This window comes from Cuculus canorus, chromosome Z (genome assembly GCF_017976375.1).
Source record: "Cuculus canorus isolate bCucCan1 chromosome Z, bCucCan1.pri, whole genome shotgun sequence".
In the NCBI taxonomy this organism is placed as follows: Eukaryota; Metazoa; Chordata; class Aves; order Cuculiformes; family Cuculidae; genus Cuculus; species Cuculus canorus.
Window position 1 is genome coordinate 41,710,478 of NC_071441.1, and position 11,676 is coordinate 41,722,153.

An 11,676-nucleotide genomic window follows, 5' to 3' on the forward strand; every position below is an offset into this window, starting at 1 on the left:
TCTCTATAAAAAAATGCAAGTGTTTTTCCCTGATGTTGTATGCTATTGCGTTGCTCAGTGTTTGAAGGTATAAGTTATCATATGCCATGCTGCTCTCTAAGTAGCTACATTTCACCCCAATAGACCACTTGGATAGCCAACTTCCCAGCCATGATGAATTGAGTTTGAAAAAAAGGAAAAAAAAGCTAGTATGTGCACTCACTCTGGAGTGAGGAACACTTTCTCTAGTAGTATGAAGTCAGGAAGTTGTGTTTCAAACTTTTAGCTACTGGCAGGAGAGACATGCTGTCCTGTGTGAAAGAGGCACTAGCAACAGAAGGGACTGCTGTTTGGTAGGGAGCTTTCCTTGTGCAAGACTGGGTACAGTGGGACAGCTGTGGGTGGAGGTGAGTTTAGCCTCACCACTGAGGGTGAGACAAATGGTGTAGACCAGTTAAGGGAAGGGAGAAAATTTCCACGTAGCAGTCTCCTTCCCTCAACACTTCTCTGACTGTGACCTGTGCAAGGCACTCGTGGGTAGCCAGGCACTGACTTCCCATGGACTTGGTTCTGACCAGCTCATATGTACAGAAATGCTGTGCTCAAAGGGCCTCTTCCAGGGTGTGTAGTTCCTCCGCTAAACAGGAGGTAAAGGAAAAAGATGACCTTTGAATAGCTTAACAAGTCAGTTTGTCATCCCTATAATTTATATGCTTCCCTTGTACATATTTTTTTTTCTTTTGGTGAAACTAAAAATATGTCAGGCCTGAGCACTCCCTAGCATGAAAGAGCAGACTACTGTCTCACACCTTGCGATTCCAGGTAAGCATATCTTTTACACAAAGCTGGTATCAGTGTTTCTCAAGAGTAGCAACCCTGTTGCATTTTGAAGTGGAGGGAAACATTACGCAATGGTTGATACCTCCAGTCAGAAATAATGAGTAGTACAGATGTGGTATCTATGTACCCTTGGGATAGATATTCTCTTCTGCACACTGTCATTCTTGTCTGTTCCTGGTGATATTAAGAATTGCAGAAGAGCTCATGTAAATGCTAATTTACCTCCTTTGGCTGTCTTCTCTTTGTCTTCTGTTTAAAGATAGTAATCAGTTTTGCAGCAGTATACAGCCTGGATTGTTTGTGACAGCTCCTGCTACACAGCAGAAGGATGAAAGATATTCACTATTGGAGGTATCAGTGCTCGGACACCTATGTAGCATCTCAGTCAGATAGAAAACATGATTTCTTGGCAGAGAACACCAGGGATGTAGAACCCTGTTCTTCCTTCTTGCCTCCAGATGGTGCTCAAGTGCTGAACAAGTGCTGCCTCAGTCGGCGACTGATGCACCATGTTCTCCTGAAGGGTTGGGCTGTCTGTTCTCCTACTAGATCCATGTCCCGGTAGCCTCTGGTTCAGGCCCTTCCTTGGAAGGGGTCGGTGAGAGCTTAGCCTTCTTCTCAGAAGCAGTTTTCTCATTGAACTGGTTAACCCGTAGAATTTATCCAGAATGATCGGTGGTGTGGCTGTCACTTCTGTTGCTTCCACAACAGGTATTTCTAGCTGGGTCTAACCATGCTTCAAGTCTCTTAGGCTTACCACAACTCTTACAACTCTTTCTTGAGCATGCCATAATCCTGTCATGAGTAGTTGCTTCTTCACCAAGGATACCAAAGCCTTCCTTTGGTCTGGAGATTTGTTAATGCACTTCCAGCTAAACTGAAAACCGGCTGGGTAGCCGATATCCTTGACATGCTTGGGGTGACTTCAGGATGCTTTATTTCCCTTGTGGAGGATTTAAACTTGAAAGGAAATCAATCAATCCCTCATCATTGTTATTCACTCACAGCACACAAACAGGTCAGACGAACTCAGACCTGAAAATGGGACAACAGCACATGGGGAGTTCAAAAATTCCTGGTACTGTAGGTTTCCTCTGAACCCCACTGGGTATCTTCTACACGGGGGGATAGTTTTCGTCAGTGTGGAAAAACTGCTCTCCAGCTCTTGATAGGGTCCCACGGAATATTGTGATTCATTTTGCTGAGAAGAGATTGAAATTTTGACATAATCTCTTTCCTGATCCAAGGAGTTTCCCAGTGGGGCGATGCTCTGCTCATTAGAATAGTATGGATTGTTTCCCAAAGTCATAGGAACAGGCATGCCACAGGATGGAAAATGGTCCTCTGAGGCCCATGGAATAATCTCATCATAGAAAATGTACTCCCTGTGGTTTGATGGCTTTTCTGTTGTGCATTGGAAATAGACCTCCTGCCTAGGTGGATTATTAGGGGCATATTGGGGATTTGCATGCTGTGTGGCTGGGCTAAGTTCAAGATCTGATGATAACTGGCTGGACATCTACACTGCTTCCCCAGAGAAGGAGTTAGGTCCATCTGAACTGTCTGGGACAATTTCACAGAACAGTTACCTCTGACTCAAATCAGGAGAGTAGGAGGGTTTTCTGCACAGTCCTCTTGGGAGCACTGTCCTATACGTAGCCACTTGAATAAAATGCATTTTGGCCCTGAACAAGGATCTGTCTATCTCTGGATGGTGACTAGCAAGGGTCTCAATGAATGCAGCAGCATCTCCTGCCATGGTACACATCCTACTAGGAAACGGGTGGTGTTCTGCAGGTTGTCCCATGCTGCTCATCCAGGCGAAGGAAGATATTGCCTTTCAGAGTACAAAGGGTATTCTCCCAGTCATACAGGTGAGTTTCTGTCTCAGATGGATGGCTTTTGCTACTCAGCAAGGACACTTCACAGCTTGGTGGGCAGGCTGTCTGCATCCTGGAATTGGGAAACCTACCAACATTTTCCCATGGAAGGTGTACAACTTCCTTTTGATTCGTGGGGTTCAGATGAGGGCTTGGTTAATTTCTGGGGGAAGGAAAGTTGCTTTGTTTGTGGCTGGTGCTGTTGTCTCTGTAGGACAGCATGCCTTCCCAGTGGCTGTCAGGAAAGAGTTTCTGTCTTTCTGGCATGGCAGCATCTTCTCTGACTGCTGAAATCTCCCTTCCCACACAGGCAGGCTGTAGATGCTCTCTGAAGACAGAGATGCTACTTCCACTCTGGAGGCTTTTTCCTGCTCTGGTTGGAAGGAGGAACTTTTTCTAAACCCTCCATCTTTATGATATGTTGAGCTTTGTGAGTGCCTTAAAAGGTTATTGAGAGGTGTTTTCCCTTGTGCCTTCCTGATGGTGCTGTCTTCTGTAGCCACAGGATTACACTCTGTAGCCAGGCACAAAATGCCTGAATGTTTCTCTGCCCACTGGAAAGTCATGGGCAGCTTCGAGATTGGCAAGGTTGTTCCAGAGACCAGGATGGGCAGGTGCTCAGCCCTGATGGACTTGCCTTGGGTGGAGACATTTGCTGTAGGAGATAGAGCCACCACGTTCTTTACAAGCACCTTGCTTTTGTTTTGAGAATCAGCCACGGGCTGGGTGGTGATTTCCTCTAGGTGCCTCCCAGAAATGGGGAAATGGGGACATTGGCTGTTCTTAAGGTAGGGGTAGGGATGGAAACATTTGTAGCAGGATTTTTCATAGGTGCTTCTTCTCCTAGAGCTTCCTTCTCAGACTTGGGTTCATCATATTTCTTTTCAACCACCTCCTCAGAATAATACGAGATCATTTGAAAGACATATTAAAAATAAAAGTTCTGGCAAGGGAAAGAAAAGGACAACAAGACATTTGCCACAAAGTCACCACAGAGTTTTAAGACCTTTTTCAACTGCTCCTTTTGCATTCATGTTTCAGGCTTGTTTATTTACAGATGATGGTGACTTCACTGGAAAGAGGTTCTGGACAGCCATGAGCCTTGGGGAAGGGCTTGGGGGGGACCCCGCACCTGGCATCTTGTTATCATAGCAGTGGACAAATCAGAACGTTACTGTGGGCACAAAGAGGCAGAGGTGGCCAAGTATTGCAGGGAGATACAGCTGTGCTGGTGCTGAGAGGCTAGTGCTGGAAAGAAAAATAATTAGGATACGTATCTACAGAGTATTGTGTGCCAAATTAGCCTGAGATGGAAACATGAAGCAATGTCAAAGCTACAGTCTGCAAAGCCAGAGCCTCTACTAGTGCAGTCAGGCCGCTTCTGAGGCCTCAGAGGAAATCTTGGTAGGCTACAAGGTTGTGCCCCATAAGAACACCAGCTCATTGAGAACTGCAATGAACGGAGCCAGACATTTTTTGACCAGTCAGCAGCTGAAGTCCCTCACTTCATGCTTGAGAACAATAGAATAGATCTGGAAACATTAAAGATATTTCCACCCCCTAGTACAAGGAAAATCCCCCACACACACATGCTGAAAGCAATGGGAGCAGCCCAGTTCCAAAGAGGTTTTAGAAACCTGTCTTCTAAGCTTGGCAAATGACATCATCAAAGCTTCAGCACCAGGTTTGGCTTCTGCATTCTTCTATCTTGCTGCCTCACAGTCTGCATTGAATTAGCTGGCCAATTCATTGTGTACAAATTAAAATAAAACATACTTGTTTGTTGTGTCTCCTACTGTTTTCAGGACTACACTATCTTAGCTTCATGTGGTCACCTATTAAGGAAGCAGAACTGACTCAGTGTTCCTGTGACACAACTAAATAGGGATCCAAGGAGATGACTTCATGGGCTTTCAGCCACACAATAAAAATACAAATATTACCCTCCAGCCTATACAACCCTTGGCTGATGAATAGCCTGAACTCCAGGATTTTAATAAGTGTGCAGGATCGTCTGTGGAAAGTTAAGAACACTGAAATATGGAGGTCACTCATGAATGGTCAAATTTCATGTAATTGCGTGGCTGTAAGAACAGGGATTATACAGAACAGCTTTCATCTGAAGTTATGTGGTAAAACTGATTATGGCAATGTTGCATAGACTGTGGGTTGACACATAGCGCAAATAACAAATATGATTCATACATTGGAAAGTCAAAGAAGACAGCATGAGATATTTGTAGATCCAGAATTCCACCTGAGTTTGGTGCATTTGAACTCAGCTTCCCAGACTTGCTCTGAAATGTGACATTTTTCTCTTCTTAAGGGCTAAAGTCTTCCAAAGCACTTCTATTGCCAAACAGAAGGTGCCACTACAAATACCTAAATGAGAGAAGGGAGTGCTGCTCTTCCCAGCCCCATCTCCCTCCTGCTCTTCTTAGCCACCTTAATTACTTGGTTCCAAAAGCTGGTGCTTCAAGGGAAACACCACTCAGTGCAAAATTCCTTGTGACTTCAGAACAGCTGGTAGTGCTGTACTGGGGAAAGGAACAGTGAAGAATTCAGGGAAAAGTGAAGAAGAAACAAAAAAACTGCTGGAGGAAGAAAAACAAGGAATCCTTGCAACCTCTTGAGACTGATGGTATACCAGGTGACAAGTCATTCTTTTATGACATAGAAAGTCTTCCTAAACTCTTCTCTGAAACACTGCTGTTAGAAGCTGGAACTCTCATGGGATAGTAAAGCAGTTGCAGACTTGCTGTATCCTTTTCTGCTACCTTCTGCATAGAAGAATTCCACAGCCTTGCTCTACTCACTCTCCTTCCTTACTACTAATGCTCAGTTCTACAAATTGTGGAGTCATTTGCAGGAGAAAATGAAAGGCAATTCTCTGAGCACACCAATACGGAAGAGGTTATCAAAGGCCCTATAAAACACCCAGGCAGTACATGTCAGGTCATTGGCTTCTACCAAATGAAATGTAATACCTCCTTTTCCACCCAGGACTCAAACAGCTCTGGAGCAACCAGCAAACATTGATCCTAACTCTGCAGCCAGTACTGACACTTTCATGCCTGAAAGACTTGAAAAATTTGTGGTTGTGCTATGGGAGAGAGATGGATCTGTTGGCAGAAGTGGTGTCAGACCATCATGCAAGAAAACAAGTCTGTGGAAGAAAGTGCAGAGCTGGTATTTGGCCTCCACATAATTAATGCAGCCCTGTGCAACAGTTTGAGGTGCCATAATTCAAAATTGATTCATAAACAGATGAAAGAGCTTGTCCTGGTGCCTAAATGGTATGCTCTGGCCCTGATACCAGAGGTAAGGAATATGAAGGCTTGGGGTGGTGTTACTTCCTTCACATCAAAGGTGATGGGTGGGTGGTGAATAGGAAGTAGCTAATTCCAGACCAAAAGCAGACTTTTCAGAGATCTCTACATGAGGAAAAAAGCCATGTGAGAGGTAGCTGGGGAAACTTGGGTTGTCTAGCCTAGAGAAAAGGAGGTTGAGGGAAGACCTTATCACTCTCTAGAACTACCTGAAATTGTAGTGAGGTAGGTGTTGGTCTCTTATATCAAGTAACTAGTGATAGGACAAGAGGAAATGTCCTCAGGTTGTGCCAGGGGGGATTCAGATGGGACATCAGGAAAGATTTCTTCACCAAAAAGGTTATCAGGCACTAGAACAGTGTGCCCAGGGAAGCAGTTGGGTCACTATCCCTGCAGACATTTAAAAGACAGGTAGACAGGATGCTCAGGGATATGGTTTAGAAGTAGACAGGTATGGTTGGACTCTCGAAGGTCTTTTCCAACCAAATATTTCTATGATTCTGTGATTAAGTTCTGCTTAATGCTGGAGGACATGAGTTCTTCCATTGTTTTTATTACCTTCAGAAACAAATTCAACAATGTCTTTTAAGGAGGAAGAGCTATGCCCCTCTGGGGCATACTGCAGCTAGAGGAAGATGCACCAGGAATAACTCCCTTAATTCAAGCAGTCTTGGGCAGGGAACTCTGATTGAACTCCTTTTCTGGGGAGGTGGTTCAGGATAATCAGCTAAAGAGATACCTGTCTCAAGGCCAGGACATAGAATTCATTATCACTTGACAGCTCTTTGGCAGAATCTGTGAAATAACCTGGCAGGTCTGTTTCCATGTCTTTGAGGGCAATTACCTATTTCAACAGAAGCCACTGTTCCACTCAGCTGACAGTAATAGACAAGTCCAATGAATCAGCAGAGGTCATAAAGGTTAAGTTAGCCCTTAGATGATTTTACTTTGAACTCAGGCTGGTTTCAGTAGCAACAGAATTGCTTTTAAGATAAACTCTCTTAAGCCTTGGAATGCCTTCAGTTGTGTCAGGAAGGCTCCTTGTTTGTAAATCTGTGAGCACAAAAATAAGTGGACATCTTATATGCATGAAGGATTGCTGACGAGCAAATTGCAGGGACTGGTCCCAGTACCCCAGCCTCATTTTACAAAGAGATCAGGCTATCTCCTGCCATGAAATTCTGGGGAGCATTTGCTGTCACTACCCCCTTTTCTCCACACCTGCCATGCTCTCAAGATGGAGACATCACTTGCAGAAAAGTGCCATGGTTGCTGCTGAAACAGCAATTGCTCATTGTCATAAGAAATATAGACCTGCAAGGGAGAAGAGACCACTTGATGCCACTGGTTTCATGCCATATCAAAACATAGGAAGACCTAGCAAAAAAAAACCAGGACTGTATTCTGATGTGTGCCAGACTCACAGAGGGACTCTTAGAACCTTACCTTGCTTGCACACACTGTGGGAAGAGGCCTGTCTGGTTATTGCATGCCAACACAGGTCCTAGCCTTACAGGACTGTATCGCATGCATCCCTACCCTGGAGAGACATTGATCTTACAAATGGACCACTTGCTGGATAACAAATCAGCTGGATGGCCACACTCAAAGAGTTGTGGTCAATGCATCAATGTCCAAGGGGAGAATGATGATGAGTGATATCATCCTGTCAGGGACATGGACAGTGGGATTGAGGGCACCCTCAGCAAGTTTGCTGATGACACCAAGCTGTGTGGCCCAGCTGACACACTGAAGGGAAGAGATGCCATCCAGAGAGACCTTGACAGGCTTGAGAGATGTGCCTGTACAAGCCTCTTGAAGTTCAGCCAAGCCAAGTGCAATGTCCTGCACCTGGGTCGAGGCAAACCAAAGCAAACATATACATTGGGCAGAGTGCGGATTGAGCGTAGCCCTGATGAGAATGACTTAGGAGTGCTGGTGGACGGAAAGCTCAACACAAGCCAGAAATGTGAACTTGCAGCCCAGAAAGCCAACCGTATCCTGGGCTGCATCACAGAAATGTGATCAACATGTCAAGGGAGGTGATTATTCCCTTCTTCTCCTCTCTCATGAGACCTCACCTGGAGTACTCATTCAGTTTTGGAATCCTCAGCAGGGGATGGACATGGATCCATTTCAGTGCAGAGAAAGGCCACAAAGATGATCAGAGAGCTGGAGCACCTCGGCTATGAGGACAGGCTGATAGAGTTGGGCTTATTTAGTCTAGAGAAGAGAAGGCTCCAGGAAGACCTTATAGCAGCCTTACAGTATTTAAAAGGAGGCCTACAAAAAGATGGGAAGTGGATTCATATAAAGGAGTGTAGTGATTAGATAAGCGGTAACAGTATTAAGCTGAAAGAGGAGGGATTTGGGTTAGATCTGGGGGCATGACATGCTGAAAGAGAAGTCCTGCTCAAAGAAAGGTCAGGACCATGGAGAGATATAGGACAGGAAAATACACGTTGCTGTGGTGGTGTTTTAACTTTGCCCTAACTTTGGCTACAGCTCAGTCTCAGTGCTTACAAAAGAAGTATATGAGTTGAGATCTTTAAAAGCAGAGTAGGTCCAACTGCTCACAGCTATGTGGTTTCCTGAAGCATGGGCTCAAAAAGTTCAAGTGCTCACAGGCTCTGGGATAGGTTATTCTTGGCCTACTGCCCTGACTGAAAGATAACTTTCCCTTAAGGTACAGTGAGCTGATGGGGAGCAAAGTCCCATCTCTGGAAGAGTAGCTGGAGAAAATCTGTTCAGTGATGTGAAACAGATTTTGAGGTTAGAGGAGAGAAGTCATGTATAACAAGACAAATGTACAGATCTAGCAGATTCCTGTGCAAATTCAGCAGCTGATATTACAGGAAGTTGTAGCATTGCCAGGGACTGTGGTGTGTTGCAGCAGGTACCTTGAAAGCTCTTCTGCCCTGTGAATCCAAGGCAACAAGTGGCAAGGGGAATGTGAGTAAATGGTTAATACAGTCAAGGAACGATGATGAAATAGATCACAGAAAGCATATCCACTAGAAGGCAGCAAGGAGCAAATTAGTGCACTGACTTTGGCAAGGTGGTGCTGCCTGCTTCACTAGAGCCACCATAGTAAGCTGTCTTGTTTAATACTACCCTTTGACAGCATTAACTGCATTTTTACACCTGCTCTTGAATGCCTTTTAAGCACTGTGTACCTCCTCTGCTCTCTGTTCCTTCTGAAAAGCCAGTTACTATTGGCTATTCTCTTCTATCAAATTTGATACTTTCTGCTTTCTCCATAGGGATCTGCTTTGCTGGGTCTTTCTTTCACTTAGCTCCTCTCCAAGAAGCATTCAGTGCAATAAATGATCCAAAAGAAATCCCAGACACCTCATTTCCTTCCCCAAATTTGTTAGATATTCCTAATCATGGAAGAGCTCTAACAAACTAATTGTTTTCTATAAACCTGAACTTCAAAAGCAGTGTAAGCTGATGACGTTGCAGAGATGCCCTCTTGGGAACCAGAAATATGATAAATCTCCATATTTCCTCTACAACTTCCCTTAGTGGCATTTTCTCCGTCTGGAAGTGGAGAAAGATAATTGCATATTGGAAATATATTTCTCCTTTCCAGTATATGACCAAAGGTGATTTGCACATCAGCTGTAAGCTAAAGCCTGGAGTTCATACCCTTGATTCTTTTCACTTGTTTCTTTGTCACTTACTTGAAAGCACTTGAGCAAGTCCCTGTGAATTTCAATTAGTACACCCATACGGTGAGGATGAAAGAACTCCCATATGATGAATTGCTAAGATAACCAGACAGACTGCTCTAAGACTGCCCAAGTGCTCTGAAAAGTCTTGGATGAGAAGAAAATCCCAAGGGAGAGGCTCATATTACACAATTGTTACATATTTTTCAGCTGTTCCGGTACACTTTGTTTAGAAATCCTTGAATGAAGTTCAAATAGATTATGAAAAGCTGCAGAAGTGCAAAGTCCTTGTGTAATCATGGAGCTTGCTAAGGCCATTTTTTTTTTGCTACAGTCTAGGCCTATGAAACGACCCAGTAGCTCCCAATAACGGATACAGCATGGTTTACATTCAGCATATCTATCGTTACCTTTTTTCACGCTGTCCAGGGGCAGATGAAGTTGGGCCTTGTTCTGCCACTTAGATCCAGGCTGAGGAGAACTTCTCCAACCTCACTTGAAGGTGAGAAAGGTGAGGGGGCTAGAGAGCTGAGAGAGCTGGGGTTGTTTAGCCTGGAGAAGAGCAGGCTGAGACCTTATTGCTTTCTACAACTACCTGAAAAGAGGTTGTGGAGAGGAGGGAGCTGGCCTCTTCTCCCAAGTGACAGAGGACAGGACAAGGGAGAATGGCCTCAAGCTTCACCAGGGAAGGTTCAGGCTGGACATCAGGAAAAAAAATTCATGGAAATGGTCATTGGGCACTGGAACTGACGGCCCAGGGAGGTGGTTGAATTACCTTCCCTGGAGGTGTTTAAGGGACAGGTGGATGAGATACTGAGGGGCATTGTTTAGGGATTGTTAGGAATAGTTGGAGTCGATGATCCAATGGGTCCTTTCCAACCTAGTGATTCTATGATTCTATTTCTGGATCTATGTTATTTGCTGGTGCCCTCTCCCCAACCCTGCTCCCTTTATCCGCCTTTGCAAATTCCTGCCCTTGGACTTTGCCTTTGCTGGTGTGGTTACAGTCTTCCTCCCCCTTCCTCCTTGTCCTCCTCAGTATCTCTGCAAGTCTCAGACCCTAGATTTTCCCAGTCTCCTAACTCTACTGGGCAGAAATTCACAGTAAGCCATTGTGCAACACGTGCAACACAAGCAACACAAGATATTTAACATTTCATATTGACCCTTGAGCACTGCTTGTCAGCCTTATGGCATAAGAAAGAGCCATGTGCCCTTACATGCCCCAGACAAGAGTAGGTTGAAATACATTGACATATATGACACAAGAGAGTCTGCAGAGCCATGAAGAACAGAGGCCTCAAGGTAGATGTGTTTATTGAGAAAGGAGAATATGCCTTACAGCCTTGCCCTGCTGTGCTGACACACAGCATGTAGACACAGCTGCCCCAGACACAGTGCCTGCACAGCTCCCCGCTCAAGCTGGACAGACCGCTGACAAATTGAAAGTCAAAAACCTGGTATAGATCTATTTGGCTGAAGACTATGTTGAAAATTCAACTATGTATTTTTAAAAGTAAAGGCAGCATTTTCTGGCCATCTGGAACAGCATCTCATATTTTCTGTCTACTGTTGTCACATTCAGCATCTGAAGTGGCTTGGGTTTTGGTCATTTTTTGCTTTTTTTGCATTTTTTTTTTTTCGAAAGCAGCAGCAACATGCATGGTGGAATAAATCTTTATTGGTTTCAACAGAGGATGGGGGAGGTTTCAATACAGGATGAGGGATGATGTGGTTGAGAACAGCCCTGCAGAGAAGGACTTAGAGATGCTGATTGATGAGAAGCTCAACATGAGCCAGCAATGAATGCTCGCAGCCCAGAAGGCCGACCGTATCCTCGGCTACAGCAAAAAAAGCATGGCCAGCATGTTGAGGGAACTGATTCTGCCCCTCTGTTCTTCTCTTGTGAGACCTCATCTGTAGTATTGTGTCCAGTTTTGTAACATAAGAAGGATATGGAACTGCTGGAATGAG